Source organism: Podarcis bocagei (assembly GCF_964188305.1).
Source record: "Podarcis bocagei genome assembly, chromosome: 8".
Lineage (NCBI taxonomy): Eukaryota > Metazoa > Chordata > Lepidosauria > Squamata > Lacertidae > Podarcis > Podarcis bocagei.
In genome coordinates this window covers 65711555-65728432 of record NC_138133.1, presented here as the reverse complement: position 1 = coordinate 65728432, position 16878 = coordinate 65711555, and positions in this window count along the sequence as shown.

Here is a 16878-nt window from a genome sequence, read left to right as displayed (position 1 = left end):
TGTTTTTAGTTACAATGTTTTTGTAACCTGTGCAAACTAAGTTTGTGAGTGAGTGAGTGAGAAATTGCTGCTGCTGTTTCTGTTGTTGTTGTTAACTTTTAGTTTTTCCCCCCAAATACAACATGGTTATAATTAATGTCTGACCAGGGGCAGTGCCAGGTTTCAAAGGGTTCTGTTCAAAATGCTTCCTTATATGTTGGTAGATCCTATTTGGCTTATCTGGCAATTGTGGCAACATTTTGAAGAATCCCACCCAACCCAATGAGACCTGTGCGCCCTGAACCATTTTTTACAAAACCAAATGAAACAAACAAAAATCCCACTGAGTAGATAGGAGCAGGGGAGGCCGAATCTATCCAAAAAGCACATCCGTAAGTTTCTTAGGTCCTACAAGGTCTCCATCCACACAGAGTTTGCAAAAGTGTCCCACGCGATGGGACTTGCACATGTCTCATCCATCTAAGGACACAGATGTGAAAGCTCACTTACCTGTACAGAGCTCCTAGCTGGAGCAGAGGGAGTTATGATTAATCTTTGCTTCTTTTTAAAGTTTGCAGTTGACATGTGCAAGTCAACTCACTCCATTCAAAAAATATAGTCACTTCCTTTTTTTGCTGAAAAGCTTGGGGGCCCATTGGCAGCAAGAGTCTGTATCCAGATCGTAGCTAGCTAGAGAGAATAATATAGGAAAAGCAGACACGCTTGGACTGCTTTCTGAAAAGGAAAACAATGGCATTACCGTAACTGCATCAGCACTTCCATGTTCTGCTCTACTTACACCGGTGTTTTATAGACCAAGGCTCCTCACCTGTCATTTTTCAAAGCTCCATAATGAATCTGAACTGGGTGGATATGGAAGATGATAGAATGCAAAGTGTCAGAACACACCTGAGCTTCCATTGCCCTCAGAGTGGTGATTATTAATGTGAAAAGAGCCAGAATGTGGAGAAGTGTCCAAAGTTCTTACCAGTAGAATTTATAGCTCACAGCTTCAGCCTCCCTTGGCCTTCGCCAGCTGTTATGCACCTGGAAGTGGAACAAAGAAATCTCCTTCCTCAATTTATCTTCCTCGTACTTGTTGCTTATGGGACTGAGATGGCAGGCGACAGAGAACTAGTAGCAGAAGTCTAAATATCCACTTGCAGAACACTAATTCCTCCTGGAAATACTCCAAAGCGTAACTAACCAGCTTTTAAGTAACCCAAGAAGCTCTTAAAGCTATTCTGGGTGAGGATCCCATGTTCTTTGCATACCCTTGTGTTGTGATTCGTTTTGTTTTCTATACAGAACTTGTATTTCAGAGGCAAAAGATTGGAGATTATTTATTTATTTTTTGAATCACACAGCAACATGGTGCTTTAAGACAGAGGGGTGCAAAACGTACTTTCTTTTCTTCTTTTTTGGCATGATAACCACATTTAGCCTTGGCCAAAACCTCTGGTGTCAACACACACACACACACAGAGAGAGAGAGAGAGAGAGAGAGAGAGAGAGAGAGAGAGAGAGAGAGAGAGAGGAGAGACACATACAGGCACAACTCTCCTTCCTCCCTGCTCATCAGATGATCAGTTGGATGAGTGGGGAGGGAACAATTTGCATCCCCATCAGGACACTGAATTGGGCAGCGAAGTTTAAACCTCTCCATCACCCTGCCCCCCTCAGCATTGTGTCAACTTCTTCTTTTTGGCTGCCAAAATTGGTCTGGTTAGGGGAGGGCAGAAAAAATAGCTTATGGTGCCTGATCAGTTGGCAACTCCTGCTTTAAGAGAGAGAGAGAGAGAGATGCATGTGAGCAGAAATAGATGGCTGGCCCCTGAGTTTCTGAATAATAGTACAGGTGAACTATAGTAATAATACAGGAGAACCCATGAGGCTTCCTCCTCCTCCTCCTCCTCCTTTGGCCTATATATGTCTCAAGATGAACCATTGCCAGCCCTACTTGAAGATGCCATGGTTTGAATCTGGAGCCGTCTGCATGCAAGGTAGATGCATCGAGCTACAACCTTTCCCTTTTTGTGTTAATTAATGGCGTTAGTTACCAGTGTGTTACTGCATTCCCAGTGCCTTGTTTTTGGCGGCTTCTTTGAAAACTTCTGATACGCTGTCTGTTTTAACACAATGACGGCCCTAACCTTCTTAGCAACTCTAGTGGGGCTGTTTGCAGTGATGTTGTGAGCCAAAAGAATCGTGTAAATAGAAATCAGTCCATATATAAATAAAATAACATTCCAGAAAAGCATGTCAATTTGTAGACAAACACCCTGGACAATTAGAAACTAATGTCTGTAAAATATCCCATTGCCACAAGGCACATATAACCTGATTAGAGACAGAAACTTCAGTGAATGAGGGCACCGTTTGAAGGAGGATCGCTTTATAATAGCAGACAGATGTTCCAAATAAATTGGCAAGCTTGGATTTTTGGTAGGCAAACTGAGGAGAGCCATGCAGGCAATTGTTTCATGAAACAGACCAGACTTTGAGCTGTTCCCATCTACAAATTATTATTTTATACCAGACGAAGAGAATTCCGCTTAGAGCTGGGGGCAAATTGCCTCTTGAAACTCTCCACCTCACTTGTGGGCAGAGAAATTGAAGTGGAGGGGATGATGACACACAATTTCACTGATTTTTCCCCCCCATGAGGAGGAGAATCTGTCCTACTCTTTTTCTGAAAGGTTTCACGGGAAGGGAGTTACTGCAATACGGCGGCAGCAATTGCCTTGGGTTGGCAACAGAAATTGCCTAGTCACTATTTCACATCCTCCACAAAGTCATAGGCCTAGCTTTGTTCTGGAGCCCTGGGGGGAGGGGGGAATTGTGCCTATCTCCCCACCCCCCCACCCAATGCACAAATGGAGAATATTTTGATAAAATTCTTCAAGTTAGTCTTTTTCTAGTGTGACAAGTAAAATAAAAATATCAGGAAAAATTCTCCCAAAAAATAAAATAAAATTTTGTCTTCCAAGAATTTTTCACTCAGCTGTTGTTCTTTTTTAGAGAGATCCTATGCTAGTTTGTGAAGAAATCAGTGTAAGTCAGTTTGTAATCAGCTTGGCTGTACAGCCAGTGTTATTTAGGCCTGCAGTCTCCAACCTTTTTATCCACCTTTACCACAAACATGCATTTTGAGACCCATTCCTTACTATACAGGCAGCAACAATTTTGCACAAGGGTTCCGCCCCCCCCCCATGCATGTTTGTGGAGTGTGTATAAATGTGACCCACCCCATGACTCCCTATCCCCATTCCTAAAATGGATGCGCCCAAGATGGTTGTTTATACGGAACTGCTTTTGATCAGGCTGTGAATCAATAGAGGGTCAACAGGGAAGGAGAGAATATACATGCACCAAGCCCTGAGCCAGGAGAAATTTATCCTAATAGAAGGGATGCAGGTGGCGCTGTGGTCTAAACCACTGAGCCTCTTGGGCTTGCTGATCAGAAGGTCGGCGGTTCAAATCTCCGTGATGGGGTGAGCTCCTGTTGCTCTGTCCCAGCTCCTGCCAACCTAGCAGTTCGAAAGCACACCTGTGCAAGTAGATAAATAGGTACTGCTGTAGCAGAAAGGTAAATGCTGTTTCTGTGCGCTCTGGTTTCCACCACAGTGTTCCGTTGTGCCAGAAGCGGTTTAGTCATGCTGGTCACATGACCTGGAAACTGTCTGCGGACAAACGCCGGCTCTCTCGGCCTGAAAGCAGGATGAGCGCCACAACCCCTTAGTCGCCTTTGACTGGACTTAACCGTCCAGGGGTCCTTTATCTTTTTTACCTTTTATCCAAATAGAATCCATTATTTTCTCTCATAAGCATTTTTATACAACACTTTCCCTAAATTTTTACTATTACACATGCTTGCTGGAGAACAGTGTCATAAATTCCAAAGAGTAACTAACAAAACATAATTGTTTTTAGAGGTGTGAATCAGGTACAATCAGGTACAATCACATTAAAATGTGAGCTGAACATAATTGCTTCCCCATCCCTAACCTGGAGCCAGCTGAAATCTCCCAAACCATTTCTTTCTGCACCCCAACTCCCAATTTCTGAGTACTGACCACTTCACAACCCACAGTTGTGCATTAATTCCATACAATTTTACCACAGTCCATTGTCAGGTGGTGATAAAAACCCAAATAAATAAATGCACTTTCTGCGTACGGACACACACACATGCCACTGAACCACAATAAATACAGAAAACAATTGCCTGATTTGCCTGTTTTATTCCAACAGCATGACATGGCTTTCTGTGGTCATTAAAGTGAAGATTTTATTTTATTTTTTAGCGGAGCGTTTTCTGGATGCCCCGGCTAAAGCCCACACCTTAGGAAGCAGAAATTTGCTGTAATTGTATCAATTACAGCAAGACTGTTCACAGTTGCTCACATTCACTGCCAAGATATCTCAATGGGTTTGGATTAGAAGAAAGAGGATTTTTACAAGGCTCAGGAGGGTAAATCGACACTGAATAGGAAAACAGTAATTATTATGTTTGGGCCATTGCAGAGAGAAAAGTTTTGTTAAATGTACAAAAGACTTTTTATCTCAGATCATTTGACAAGTCAAACACATAGAAATCATACATTGCCTGTGGTGGCAAAAATATCATTTATAAATAATCCTTTATACCGACAGGGCTACCAGTGACTCCTAAGTAATAACTATAAAGAAGACCTTAAAACAATCCCAATAATTAGGGGTTGGGGTTTTCCAGATTTTAGGTTTCTTTAAATTCCTTTCTATCTGCAAAATCTCAAGGGGAGACGGAGTTGTTTATTGCTGTTTTGCAAATTAGTAACTGAAGCAAACACGGAGAGAGGGAGGGGTGAACTTAAGGAAAGGAACAGCAAAGTCCTAAAAATCCTTGGATAAATCTCCATGTTTATGATATCTCAAAAGCCCTGCCAGCCTGGAGAGAGTCCAGATATCATTGTGCACAACACCTCACATGCAATTCAAGACAGAGCTTGGAGCTGTGCATTCCAGCAGCTTCCCTTTCATCTCACCTTAGCCAGGAAAACTGTTTACACATGCACAAGAAACATAAGCAAAGCATTAGATGAACATTGATTGTTGTGGTTTTACAGATATGAAGAAATATCATACTCACAAGACCATGCCTTTCTAGCTTCATTTTGAATCTTGGGCCTCCAAAAAACAAAAGCATCTTAGCAGACGTGTCAGGTTACCCCCGAGATTGAGGGGGGGCGGCCTGCATCGCACAAGTTGTGTGATGTCACCATCTGAATTTTTATTTTAAAAAAGCAAATATTAACACTGATAAATAGAAAACAACAGGCGTCAGTTTTCAGTGTTGGGAGTGTAGCAGCATGGATCATTCAGTTTGTAATTCAAGGGTTAATTCTGTTATCAGTAAGCCAGCTGGGAGGGGGGGATGGGAGTACTTAGCAGCCAGGCAGAGTGCCATGGGGACCTGCATTAATTGTTGCAATGCATCCCTAATTATTATTAGTATACATTTATGATATTAGAAGGGGTGCAGTTGTGAGGAAGCATGGCTGTGATTATCGTGAAGGGACTCTGCACTTCAGAATTTGCTACTACAGTACTGGCCACATGCCAGGGTTGTACAGGGCCAGAGACCAAAAAAAGGGGGGACAAAATAATGTGTGTGAATTTTACCTGTGTGCAGAAGGCTAGCTTCTACCCACACTTCCACACTTCACTCTGCCCTCCATCCAAGCAAGCAGGAAATGTTATCAGAGTTCATGGCCACATTCCAGCTGGGCAAAACCAATTGAAGAGGTTGCAAAGCAGTTCAGTGAAGCGGTGTGGCCTGGGCAGGGTCCCTCCCAGCCTGCAGTTCCACATCTCTGTGATACAGAGACAACAGACTCTGTATCTAAGCCTAGCAAGTTAAAGAAGCAACCCAAAACAGGTTTGAAAGAATTAGAAGGGCCAATCTGAATTGCTTCTCTCTCTCTCCCTCCCTCTCTCTCCCTATCTATCATCTATCAATCATCCATCTATCTATCTATCTATCTATCTATCTATCTATCTATCTATCATCCATCTATCTATCTATCTATCTATCTATCTATCTATCTATCTATCTATCATCTATCTATCTCAGAGCTTCTCTGGAAATTCTAGAAAATAAGAATTTGTATCCTGCTGCAGTGGCGTAGCGTGGGGGGTGCAGGGGGGCCGGCCACACCGGGCGCAACATCTGGGGGGGGGCGCACTCGCAGCTCTCAGCCCCTACCTGGCTCACTCTCTCTCACTGCAGTGCTGGCTGTGCGAATCCGATCCGAGCCGCTGGGTCGCCGCCCACTGTGGAGGGGGTGGGTGCCAGGCGTGCGGTGCGGAGAGAGAGCGAGGGACTATCTGGGGGAGGGACAGTGCAGCGGCCGCCCAGCGCAGCGCTGAGCGCGGGAGAGAACCACACCAGACCAGACCAGGCAGCAGCAAGAAGAAGCTGGCAGCGGCGGCAGGTTAGGGGTTAGGGGGCGCAAATTACTTGCCTTGCCCCGGGTTAGGGGGCGCAAATTACTTGCCTTGCCCCGGGTTAGGGGGCGCAAATTACTTGCCTTGCCCCGGGTGCTGACAACCCACGCTACGCCACTGTCCTGCTGTGAGCCACTATTTCTTCCAGTGGCATCTCCTGAAATTGTATTTACAATTTTTCTTCTTCCGACATCAGGAAAATTTCTTTCAGTCATCTTGTTTTGCCTCATCAGCTCTTTCACCAAATGAGGCATTGTAGAAGTTCCTGTCAGCTTTGGTACAGATTTATCCCTCTGGTGTTATTTTGCTACTGTGGAGGAGTAAGGACAATAGGCTCAGGGAATAGGGGTTAACATTAAACTTGTGATAACTGCGCCATTAACACATGCCATCAGTGTAACCATGTGCTAACATTAATCAATTCTAACCAATTTTGTGGGTGGGGGTGGCTTCATGGCTCCTGGAATTATGCTCAGATGACAGACAGACAGAGAGAGAGAGAGAGAGAGAGAGAGAGAGAGAGAGAGAGAGAGAGAGAGAGTTGTGTTTGCATGTTGAAAGAGTATAGAATAAACTACATGACTGAGAACTCTCAATTATAATTTAGGGGAAGATTACTCCTAAGTAAGATTGGTGATACAGTCCAATACAATTACTGTAATAAGGATTTGAGACAAATACAGTGGTACCTCAGGTTAAGTAATTACTTCGTTCCGGAGGTCCGTTCTTAACCTGACTCGTTCTTAACCTGAAGCACCACTTTAGTTAATGGGGCCTCCTGCTGCCGGAGCCCGATTTCTGTTCTTATTCTGAAGCAAAGTTCTTAACCTGAAGTACTATTTCTGGGTTAGTAGAGTGTGTAACCTGAAGCGTATGTAACCCGAAGCATATGTAACCCAAGGAACCACAGTATATCCATATTTCTCAGGCAATGGAAACTGAAGCATTATTGTTGTGTATTTATTTATTAGATTTATAGACCACCTTTCATCAAAAGATTTCAGGGCAGTTCACAAGATAAGCTGATCTGTGTAAATGTAGAATTTATTCTCCTTATGTATTTGGGTTGTATCCAAAGCAGTGCCAGCAGAGTTCAACTGGCACAGGTCCCTTGCACTAACAAAATTATAGTATTAGATTACACCCATTATCTGCAGTGTGCACTGTCTTCAGATTAGCTCACTTGTGTGTGTTGGCTTTTAGGACGAGTGTGACTTTCTGACACCATACATTATTACACAATTCATGCATATTGATAAGCATATATTTGGACCTCATTTTTTCATGCAGGACAATTTTAATAGGGCTCTGCACCTGATTTAGCTGAATCCCAGACAGAATCAGACCATTCTTGTGCCTTGTCTGGGTTGGACTGAAGCAGCTACAAATTGCTACAGAACGGACTGAGTTGTCCCAAATCGATTTGTGCCAGTTTGTAGCTCAAAGCAATCTCTCAGAAAGCCAGATAGACTGTCCCCAAACTGTTACAGTTGTGAATTGCAATACCATATAAGAAAAACACCAGGGAGTTGAACTTTGTGTAATGTGAGTTGTGGGGCTAGTCCATAATGCTATCACCCCACACATCACTCTCCAGTCATAATGCTTGGGGGAAAGGTTGTGAAGTCTTAAAATGCATAACTCTTTTGTAGGTACTGTCTCTTAGAAAGTGGTGGAGTTGGGTGGCCTTTGTTCAGATAATGTTTGATGGAGGGGGTCACTCTGAGGAAGAGGAAAGTGATCCCTTGGGAGGGGCCAATTTCTTGGGGGATGAGCAGTTAGCCATTCGCACCAATGATACTTCAAACCTAGATGCTACTGCATGTTAATATGTGCATCCCTGTATGACACAGGTGGGTGACTCATGGCCAGAGGCTGCATGTGGCCTTTGCCCTGCATGGTCTACTGGTTGCCCCCAATGCCAAAATTACTATGCAGTCATCACAGAAATTGCCACTGCTCCTGCCAGATTTGCTGCTGCCACCACAAACATTGAAAGCAATCCTGTCTTGTTAGGCCAGTCCTTTTTGCAATTCTTCCCAGCTCTGTTATTGTTCTCTGCTACTGCCATTATACCACAGCTGCCTTTTCCTGGTGGGTGCCATTTTGTTTCCCCACATGCTGATACTATTAGCAAAGGGATAAAATGGTGCTCAGGAAGTGCCAGCATCTCTGCGCTCAACTTTGGCCCCTTACCCAGTCCTGCCTCTTAAACCCAAATCCTATCACACATAATTACAGGCAAAAGGTTTATAATCTTAAAGCAATACTGTAATTGTTTTAGGGGGGGAAATACAGCAATTAGAAATCTACTCCCAATACAAAATACTTATTTCCTTTTATATTGTGATTAAAGGCAATGAAAATGATTCAGTGCTCTGTTTCTGGAAGCCCAATGCTTTCCCTTTGTCCACAGGGCAGGCATCAGCTACCTGAACTCTGGCCCAGTTGAAATGTTTCCCTTAAGCATAAGGTGACTCTAGTTATGATGTCCTTGGCTTTTCATAAGCTACGGTGGCCACTTGAGTCCAATTATGCAACGTGACTTTGAGCTTGTGACCTATACTCTGTTGGGAACTGAACTGAGAGCATCTCCCGCACTTACCCAGAGGATCTTGGGATAATTATTCGGTATGCTAAGTGTAACACTGAGCTGACAGATACATCTTCCACGTTTTGATTTATGACAAATATTAAGGAGAAGTCGAGGGTACAAAGAAATGGCCAGGCACAAACAACGTGTGGTGGATAAAACAACATTAAGCCATGACTTGCTTTAATCACAATTTGGGTCCTTCGTATAACGAGCACACATAGAATGTTTATTTTTATGGGGTTTGTTTCTGCACCACGACAACCGTACCCTGGACGCATTTCAGATCTTGATTTGGTATGGAGATCAAAGACAGTTCGCTGAACATCTTTTGCTTAAGAGTCAAGCTCAGATTGCTCTTCAGAATAGTCCATGTGATACCTCGTGAGTGGCTTGTATCTGGCTAGGTAAAGGCAAGAGAAATAAAAACAGCTGCTTGAAGCTGTGGGCAAAGGAGAAGTAGGGTTCAAGCTTTCAGAAGCTTTGGAATCTTAGGCTGAGGTTCTGAGGTTGGATAAAGTTCCCTTCGCCACAGAAAATAAAGACTACACACACACACACACACACACACACACACACACACACAGGATCTAGGGACAAAAAGCATGCTGTTATTTGCAGATAATGCTCCTTCGTCTTTCTGAAAGCTAGCATGCCATGTAATCTGGGGTTGTATCCATAGCTGTCAACTTTCAGATTTGAAAATAGGGGATCAGCAGCCTCGAAAATAAGGGATCAGCAGCCTCACCTGTTCCAGGGACAGTCTACAGGATATCTAACAATCCGGGATAGCAGCGGAAAACGGCGCTGGAATTTCCTGCAAAAAAAGGGAAGGTTGACACCTATAGTTGTATCCAAAGCACATACAATGGGAATTCCCTGCCTCTCCTCCCCACTACAGCTCTCTGTGCCTCCCCTACCCCAAAATAAAATCCTCTCCTGAGGGTCAGAGGCACCTCAGGAGTTACATAGGGTGTAGGGCTGGGTGTGCAGTGGCAGGGCAACTCGGGGGACTTGGGACAGCAGAGGAGGGAAATTTGATTCGGTTCATTTTTAAAGCCAACTCTTATCAAATTTGTACTTTCCAAAACAATATGCAAACAGAACCACAGCTCTCCTTGGAAATCTGCACACTCTCAATGCTGTTCTCCAGCCAAGCAGTGTTTATAAAAAATGCATACATTAGTGTGCATAAAAATGAATATATAACGTACAAAGTTGCATTACATCAGCGAGAATTACTTCGGTGGATCAAGTAGGCTGTCAGTCATCTGTATCCACTTCCACCTTTGGATGCAGGGATTGGGGACCAGCTGTCCAATCAGCACCTTCAAATTCTCCCTTGTCTGGTAGGAGCCCATTTCCCACTAGAGGAGGGACAGTCTTGAAATTGTAGACTGTGTAGCAGATTGCTGGCCAATCAGCAGCTTTAAAGGTCTCTCAAGGTGGACAGAAGTGCAGTCTTCTGTGTCAAGAGGGGTGCCTTCAGAGCTCTTCTGAGTAGAAAGAAGTGGTTTTTTATTTGTGTGTGGTCTGTGTTTGATTCCCTGCCCCCTCCCCATGGGCCAACGGCCCTGATGAGGACGGGAGTTCCCCATGCACACCAGAAATTCCTTCAGTGAATTTCACTGAATAAACATTTCATTAAATCAGTAGGATTTTGCTACCTATACCAGATCAGAGTATTAAAAAAACCACATTCCCCTCCCCGCAATGGCAGGATACATTTGTAAGCAGTAGCAGAAGTACCGGACTTATGACATATTTTATGCCATTCAAAAAACTGCCTGGGCCTGGGATAAATGCTGCCTTTGGACAATTATGGCAAGATGAAATGCATGTGCCACCAGCAATTAATACAGCAGCACCCTTATGATTATTAATGTGAAATAAATATGGATTGCAGATGTGCTCTCTTATTGTTAAATAAAGTGGGTGATTTATAAATTGTCAGTTTTCAGACTGGATTCCCTATCTGTACCAAGCATCTGAGCTGGATTTATTTGGGGGAAATGCTCAATCGCAGAAGGCTTTATGTGTTGGCTGTTGTTCTCCTTGTAAGCATTAAGGAGATACAGAGTATGTTATAAATCACGTGCTGCATATAAAGTGCTGTTTACATGCAGTCAGCAATTTGCTAAACTAGTGCAAAAAAGCAAACAAACCCCACCACCCAATAAAGATTTTTAAATATAGATTTTTAAGGAAGGAAAGTGATGCTTTTCCTTTGAGGAGCATATTCATTAATATTTTGGGGGATGGGAGACTTGCCATCTTTGTCAACTGATATCCAAAACATGGCACAATTGTTCTCTTAATTTTGGTGGCATTGTTCAGTTGTGGCAACAGTTGAAACTGCTCCCTTTAATTTTCTTGAACCTTCTTCCTGTCCTTTCCTAAAAATCAGCAGAGCTCCCACACTTACAGAATCACTGGACTGGGACAAATGATTAATTTATTTAAGAGGGGAAATGAACAAACAATCTAATCCACTTTCAAAATACTAGATATGAGTCTTCTTCCTGGGACTCTTACCCGCCCCCCCATCCCCATATCAGGTAACGGTGTCTACTGAATCTTAACATCTTCACTCTGTTTCCTAGGGATAAATGATAGATTCATTCATAATGATTAAAAAAGAGGCCTCTTGGATTCAAAGCACCGATCATCTCTCCCTCCCAGTGTCTTGAATGCCATGAACTCCTTTCGGGAAGCTCTCTGTTATCCATTCCCTAGCTACATGCCTGGAAAGTGGAATCATAATTAAATGTGCATGTGGTATTCCTCCAACCCCACGATATGTTGTGTTGTGGTTTTAATCAATACCATATTTAATCCATGCTTCAGCACGTGAAAGCTCTTATCCGCTGGAAGGTTTCAGTTTGGTAACATACAAAGGTTTAGGTACTGTATATGGAAATTATTTGAGCTGGTCCTGGGTTTTTTGTGGCGCTGTGGTCTAAACCACTGAGGCTGTTGGGCTTGCCGATCAGAAGGTCGGCAATTCGAATCCCCACAACGGTGTGAGCTCCCGTTGCTCTGTCCCAGCTCCTGCCAACCTAACAGTTCAAAAGCATGCCAAAAAGTTCAAGTAGATAAATAGGTATCGCTCTGGCGGGAAAGTAAACAGCGTTTCCGTGCACTGCTCTGGTTTTGCCAGAAGTGGCTTAGTCATGCTAGCCACATGAACCGGAAAAACTGTCTGCAGACAAACGCCAGCTCCCTTGGCCTGTAAAGCAAGATGAGCGCTGCAACCCCAGAGTCATCTATGACTGGACTTAACTGTCAGGGGTCCTTTACCTATACCTTTATAGCAGGCAGCTGCAGTCCCAGTACCCTCCTTTCCCCCACCAGCAGGGCCATGCACACGGCTTGTGGCTCTAGCAATCTTCTCCTTTAGCTCCTGAGTCACAGAATTAAGAGGAGTTTCAAAGGCAACCTAGTACAACACCTTTCATGGGTAGGGTTGCCTTTGGCTAGAGCGATATGCAAATTGCCTCTCTGTTTCCAATTCTCCACCCTATTTGTGAGCACAGCAAAGCTGGGGATCCTTTTCATTGGCAGGATGGGGAGGAGAAATGTGTGATTAGTTTTGTGGGGGGTCGGATTCAACAGCAGTAGTGGCAGAAAGGCGACTTCTTGATGTTGTCCTAATGGGGGGCTCACTTCCAGTGAAAGCCACAGCAACTGTGTTGGCAGTTCGGCCACCATTTTGCATCTGTCACAATGCTCCAGACCAAGCACTGTTTCTGAGAAGTGAGGTGTGTTGGAATATCAACTGCTACCAAAGGGGAGAAAAAGATGGAGAATTCTGAAAAGCTGCCCTCTTTTTTAAGGTGGGCAGTGAGAAAAGCTCCAGCTGGTACAAAACATATCAGTTCTAATCAAATTCTAACAGCTATTAAACCCAAGCAAACCATACCAACAAAACTATAACAACACAAAAAGGCATATACTAGGGTAAAGTGTGTATATAAATGCATATGTAACGGGGGGAAATTGCACTTAAATTCTGCTGAAGTTCCACGTGGACTTTTTCCCTTGTTAAATGCAAACTGATGTTGAAATAATGAGACACGAATTTAAGATTGGGAAAACCAAAAACTGGGGGGGGGGGCTTAATTTGCCATATTTATTTATTTAATAATAATATTTAGCCATCCCCAAGCTTGACAAAGATTTTCATACTATCAGGCATTTAAAGGCAATTTTCTGTCTTTATTATTAATTTTAACTGATCTTATTTCTGCATGGATTTTGAAATAACATTTCATGAACTCTGCTTAGAAATTCATATAAATATATAAAAGCAGCATATAAATATCTAAAATTAATAAATAATAACAAAAAAATCTCAGAAAAATTATTCCCCCCCCCAAATGTTTTCTGTGAAATGTTGACTCGGCTTTACCATAGACATAGAGCATCTAAAAATGATCCAATCACTTTCCATGTCATGATGACATTTTTTCAAGAATGTTAATACCGTTTCGATTAATTTTCAAGTGCATTTGTCAGGGACTGCATTTGCATGGCGTTTTATCCCATTTCCCCCATCATTTTTCCTAAGTGCTAATTTCTCCAATAATAATCTAGAAAACAGATACCTATATAAGTAAGAAAAATTAGCGTTTCCATAGTGCTCAAAGTACTTCAAATACAGTAACTGAGTAATGCTTATAAAAACGCTGCTTGGTAGATCACCATTATTATTTTATGCAGATTGGGGGGGGGGCTGAAATTCAAAGACACAGTGGCTTCACACAGGATTACCAGCTATATATGACATTAGTACCGGGACAAGTAAATAGTGCCTCCAGGAGCAAATAGCTGTGCTGGGGGGGGGGGCAGTTTGCATCCTAATTTATGTTTGTAGTTAAGCAATTCTTTATATGTTGTAAGCGGCTTTGAGCGTGGTTTTAACTTTGGAAAGGCGGCATTCAAATAAAATGATTGATTGGTTGAAAACAGAATGTGGAGGAAAGCTTTAAATAAAAACACCATTTCCCCACACTACGGTGCCAATCCAGATTCTATGGCTGCCTTATGTGAAAGAAATAAATTACGTAGCTGTTAGCACATGCTTGACCTGAGTTTATTGTCCAACTGAGTTTAAACTGGATGCTTTAGCCACCAGACACTTTGCCAACTTTTAAAGCAGATATCAAAGTAGGAGAACCTCAAATTTTACATGGATTGTGAAATCTGCATATAATATTGAAGCTCCCATATTCTAGAGTTTAGACCTATGTTCCATTGTGTAGCAGAAGAGACGAAAGGCAGGAATGGGTCATCTCTAGGCAGTGATGACGTGGTAGGATAGAAGCAGAGAAAGAAACAGGTGCGCTGTCTTCTCTTCTCCTATGGCGACGCAGGTGGCACTGTGGTCTTAACCACTGAGCCTCTTGGGCTTGCCGATCAGAAGGTCGGTGGTTCGAATCCCCGCAACAGGATGAGCTCCCCCTTGCTCTGTCCCAGCTCCTGCCAACCTAGCAGTTTGAAAGCACACCAGTGCAAGTAGATAAATAGGCACCACTGTGGCAGCAAGAAAGTAAACGGCGTTTCCGTGTGCTCTGGTTTCCATCATGGTGTTCCATTGCGCCAGAAGCAGTTTAGTCATGTTGGCCACAAGACCCGGAAAGCTGTCTGTGGACAAACGCCTGCTCCCTCAGCCTGAAAATGAGATGAGCGCCGCAACCCCATAGTCACGTTTGACGGGACTTAACCGTCCAGGGGTCCTTTACCTTCTATGGTGCAATGAGTCAGTGTGTCTGGCTGTTAACCAGAAGTTTGGTGGTTCAAGCCCACTCAGGGCTGGCTGTGGGCAGGATTCCTTCATAGCAGGGGACTGGGCTAGATGAACCTCTGGGTCTCCATCCATCACCACAGCTGCCCCAAATATGCACACGTGCTCAGCAGACTGTGTCAAATCATGTTAAAGGTAAAGGGGGCCCTGACCAATAGGTCCAGTCCTGGCTGACTCTGGGGTTGCGGCGCTCGATCTCGCTTTATTGGCTGAGGGAGCCGGAGTACAGCTTCTGGGTCATGTGGCCAGCATGACTAAGCTGCTTCTGGCGAACCAGAGCAGCGCACGGAAACACCGTTTACCTTCCCGCCAGAGCTGTACCTATTTATCTACTTGCACTTTGACGTGTTTTCGAACTGCTAGGTTGGCAGGAGCAGGGACCGAGCAACGGGAGCTCACCCCGTCGTGGGGATTTGAACCGCCAACATTCTGATCGGCAAGTCCTAGGCTCTGTGGTTTAACCCACAGCGCCACCTGCATCCCAAATCATGTTAGGTTTCTTTTTTAAAAAAGGAGGGGTCTGTGCTTTTTTAAAGGAGAGGAGTTTAAACACAAGTGGTAACACAAAGATCTGACCTGTGGCCAGGTAACAAAATGATTTCCAGAATCCATTGCTCTACCCCATCAGCCACACATCTAGAATCATTTCCAGACATCCAGTCAATGCATAGGGGAGGAAAATAGGATAATGCTCTCTGCTGCCTCTTCTGAGTTCCATGCGCCCATCCAAAGATCACAGCAGGACCTATGCATGTACAACTGTCAGGGAATGTCTTCATACACTGACTTCTGTAAGGTCCCCAACTGCATGGAGAAAGCCCACTGTGCATATGCAACTTGTACACATGTAGGCTCTATTCAGCCCTTCAGATGAAAACTTTGAGGCCAGGAAGCAGGAGAGGCAGTACAATTCTGAATCAGTAAACCAGGCATTTGGATCATGGTTTAGACTGTTTGGGGGGTGACTTGTTATGTAGATATTTATTGCTGCCGCTTGGCTGCATTTTTATTCTGGTTTTGTGAATTTACTGATATTGTACTGTAACGGTTGTCCTAGCTTTTTGTTTATGCTAAGCTGCCCTCTGTGCCAGAACAGAGGGCGACTGGGATGTAAGAACATCACATAAATGAATTAATAAGCACAGGGAGCTACAGTTCTCAGAGTGGTTTAAGAATCAATCCCTCTTCGCATGGAGCTCTGGGAACTGTAGTTCTGGGAGGGGCATAAGAGTCTCCAAACAACTCTTCACATTTAACAAACTACACTTCCCATAGTTCTTTGGGGGGGGAGTCAACCCTGTCTAAAGTGGCAGCATAGTGCTTTAAATGAATGGTGTGAATGTGGCTTGTGTTGTTGTTGTGTTTCCTTGCTGAACAAGGGGCCAGGCCACTTCAGCTGTAAGAGGTGGAGTGGAAAAAACAGTCAAGTTCCATGTGCCTCTCACAATGCAGCGCAAATATTATTTCTGGCACTTGGGCAGGCAGTTTTGTTGTGAATTTAAGTATGCCAAGCTTCAGACACATGAGCCTCAGAAAATAAGAGCTTCTGTTTGAAGTGCTGGCACTATCTGAGGCATAGTGATGCATTGATAAATGATGCATCTAAGACACAGAAACCAAATTCCTTTGGTGTTATTAGTGAGCTACTGCCTGGTCTGAAGGCATGAACGAGAACAATATTGTTACTTATAATTCAAAGCTAGCCTGTGTAAAGGGGGGTGGGGGAGAGACATGAGGTATGAAGAAAATGTAATTAATTTGGTGGTGTAAGCCTTCATAAATTATCAAGTATTCCCAATAGCAGTCCTGAAAAACTTACAGAGAACATGAGCTGCCTTTCAATTACTCAGTTTGCCTGCTACTGGAATTCTTTTAAGGTGGGGAGATGCTGACTGTATTCAAGATGTTGAAACCATCACCACAGTTGACATATTGCTCCACCTTTAATTAAGACCGTAATGTTCCTCTGGGCCATACAGAAGCCAGTAATCTGCGTCCAGAGGCTGTCACT